Consider the following 3,798-nt stretch of genomic DNA (forward strand, 5'->3'; position numbering starts at 1 on the left):
CTTGCTATGCCTAGCTCAGTCGGCAGGGGTTCTTCACATAAAAATATTATGTTTGTGCAATTAAAACAAGTTGTTCTAAGCTCATAAAACATATAATTCATAAAAGGCAACTACCAACTACGGAACACAAAACAAAATCAAGTAAAAACCAAAACATAAAAACAAAAGCAAATGATATAACTTACAGGTACAAATGTTGAACTAAATACCCTACAAAAATGTCTCTTTTCAATCCCACCTTCGTCCAAGTTCCAGGCTGAGGGTCCAGAATTGTATTAATCTTGTACCAGGCAATATTACGTCGATATTCAAGGTAAGTATTCTTAATTATCAATGAATAATTAATACTCTTTTTCTCTTTATTATTATTATTCGTCTTTTAGACTTGGACCTCGATCCAACACCAAAAACTAGCCAGCTCGGCTATTTCAAAAACAACGTGAATTATACGTCGTTTCACTGTGGCGGTCAACCGCCGTCTGCCTCACTTGGTACCAACCCTCGCCGTACATCCGTCGGAACCCCCCTTTTGTGCGGCTCGCTTTTAACTTCTGAAGCACATCAACCGAATGGGTTCCTTAGAAATACCGGTTATCGTTAGTGCAACAAGCTTACCCTCTGTTCTACCTGGGGCCTATCGAGTAACTACCCAAACTGCAAATATTTTTTTCTATTCTTTTAAACTTACCTTTAGGGAAGCGTTCCCTTAGGATCTCGTCCCTATTATTTTTTTTATTGTATATATTTAGCAGCAGCATTTTTTTGGCCGGTCAACTTATCTCCTTTAATTTTCGACGTAGAAACCACGATTCTTTTTTTAACCCCACCTAGCCACCCACGGAGATTTCAGTTCCGGTGTCGGTTTTTTAGTTCTCCTTCAGGAAGGTAGTTTTTTTATGAAAATTAGGTTTTAAACTCAATTTGCGCCCTTTCTGCTACCACCCCACTTTCGACCCTACCTTTTCACCCCCACCGAAGTACAGGAGTCTTTATAAAAAGGCAAACCCCCGAAGCCAGAGGGATTTCAACATTCCACCTACTCAGGCAAGGAAGAGGGAATCAAATCGTACCAACTAGACTTACTCATCCGCAGTAGGTCCATGTGAAAAGTGCTCTTGTTCCGCTCCCCCAAAAACCGTAAGTTCTCACCCGTTACGTTCACCATTGTGCTTAGTGGACTCAGTCATTTTAGTTATAAGTATTTGTATATTCTTGTTTTATGGTCTTTTGTTTTCTTGTCCTGCCTATTTGTTTTTTTTTCTGTCAAGGGAGGTTTGTTTGTTCGTAGTAGTAAGTATATCTGTATATTTGTTTCAAGCTTTCGGCTTATATAAATTTGTAAATAATGTTTTTTTTGATTGTCAATTGTTTTTGTTGTAATTACTGATAATATTAAGTGTTAATTAAATTTTTTGTTGTAAATAAAATGTTGTTATAACGCGAGGTGTATCAACCAGTAACAATTAGTGTTGCAGAATGAATTTTTTTGTACATCCTAATTTTTTTTAACGACATTATCTTATATTTCCCTGGAAATTTTTCTGCGAAAATAGGTGTGTTGAAACAAAAAAAATTCAGATATTAATGCGAAAATTCATTTTAAGTTTCAATCCCACTACAAATGAATGAATGAATTTTCACAGTAATATTTGATATTAACCCCTATTAAATGTCAAACTGTTTCATATTTGTAGTAAAAAGGAAAAAAGTTCAGTTAACCTTTAAACAACAATAACTCATTTGTCGCACAAATTAAATTAAATTATATTGTAGCGAGCACGAGCGTGTTTGTATGCGATCGGGCGCACGTGTGCGTGATCGACTTATCGATTTGCCGCGGGCGCCTTTATTCATGTGCGCCGTATGTGTAAATGTGTGTCGTACCTGCGTTCTGGGAAAGCACTTAAACAGTTCAAAGAAATACTAAACAATCCGGATGTTTCTAGAGGGTTCCAGAAAGGAAACAAAAGAGTATTTAAAGGAAGAGACGATGACCGAGAAAGAAGAGAAATAAATTGACAGTTGCAGAAGTGAATCCATAAATAAATTGACAGTGATAGAAGTGACATAAATAGCGCAGTGAATAGTGATATATTAAGAATTAGTGTAAATAAATAGTTTTTGTTATCAGTCTTAGAAGTAAATTTTGTTAAACCCACGAACATTGCAATATTAGAAATTAAATAATTAAAAATCCCCTTTTTCTTAAGCTGGCAGGGAAATTTTCCTATGTATAGCAACGCTAGCCAAAAAATCGAATGTGTTAGTGGATAGTTCTTTCCCTCTTACTTACTGCATGCAGAGAGGGAAAGGGAGGAAGCTGACGGGGTAGATTCGATTAGTTTGCCTTCTGGTGAATTTATCTAATAAAAGTCACTTTGAAGAACTATTGAGATTGCGAAAACTTATCTCAACCATTTTCTATCTGTCCTCTCTCTCTCACTTTTTTTATCTTTCTTCCTTCATCAATTCATTCATCTACAGAAATTATTATAATTCTAGAGTATCTGCCACGCATAACATGTGTATATCAGGTTAAGTACCTCATACTATTCTTTCTGAAAAAACAAGAATTATTTTGATTCCAGTTGACGATAAAAGCTGATTAAGTTTGTCACATTATCTCCGTTTCTTAATGTTTACCAATTAAGTGTTTATTTAATTTTAATCTAACGAGTAAGTGGCTAATTGTTACTTCTGGAAAATACCCACCGAGTTGACGAGAACGCGTGTCAGAATTTTTTGTAACTTAAAATGATAGTTACTCCAAACATCAATAGTTCAATTTTCTAGCAACAGTTTTTGATGTTTCCTTTAAATTATACGATCCAGATTTGCAAACTTAATAATTCCACCAATTGACCAAACACTCTTCCCCCCTTGTACGATTTTTTTTAATAAACTGGAAAAGTATATTTGTTCAGGAGTAAACATAACAGAACAAAAGAACCATTTTAAAAAAAGATTAACTAAAATTAAATTAACTCTCAGTATCGGACTTTATAGAAAGTTCAACATTCTCAGAAATTTAGGAAAGCAAAAATACTTGGTTAAAGATGTAATCCCAACCAGGCAGTTTTAAGCCGAGCCTGATCTTTTTCGGCTAAGTTTTTTCACTCTGTCTGTACTGCTTATGAAGCATGATCATTGTTGCCGTGAAAACACGAGCGTATATTTTCTCAAAAATGTTTACGAAGTGTTTAATAAAAATAACTTCAAATCAAACACAAAAATTTATTTACAAAAAAGAGCAACTAAACTTAACAGGCTAATCTTTCAATCAAAAACCAAATGAGCAGTAATGCGTAACTAGAAGAACTATAGAACTGTGTTAATCATTAAAGCCTAGCAACATATATTATCTTTGGTTATTACCACCACCACCAATACCTACCAAAAGCAAACAACGGAAAAACAAAAAATACCACAAATGGCGTGGTGAGCGCCATCTGTAGTACGATGCTACATTTTAGGATTACGTATGCTCCAACAAGGTCCATTTAAAAATATGGATATCTACTTGCTGAAACGAATCCCGGCGTAGCTCACCTCAACGTGATAGACACGTTACCATAATCGTTTCAGCAAGTAGATATCCATATTTTTAAATGGACCTTGCTGGAGCATACGTAATCCTAAAATGTAGCATCGTACTACAGATAGCGCTCACCACGCCATTTGTGGTATTTTCTAAAACGCGCTGTTAAGACAGCAGGTAAAGGTTGGTCTGTGTTCTGTCGGAGCTGCCTGCGACGCGCTGATGAGATCCAAAAAGATCGAAATCGCGATCCGCGTCTG

Source organism: Agrilus planipennis, unplaced genomic scaffold (genome assembly GCF_000699045.2).
Source record: "Agrilus planipennis isolate EAB-ADULT unplaced genomic scaffold, Apla_2.0 scaffold11, whole genome shotgun sequence".
NCBI classification, from domain to species: Eukaryota; Metazoa; Arthropoda; class Insecta; order Coleoptera; family Buprestidae; genus Agrilus; species Agrilus planipennis.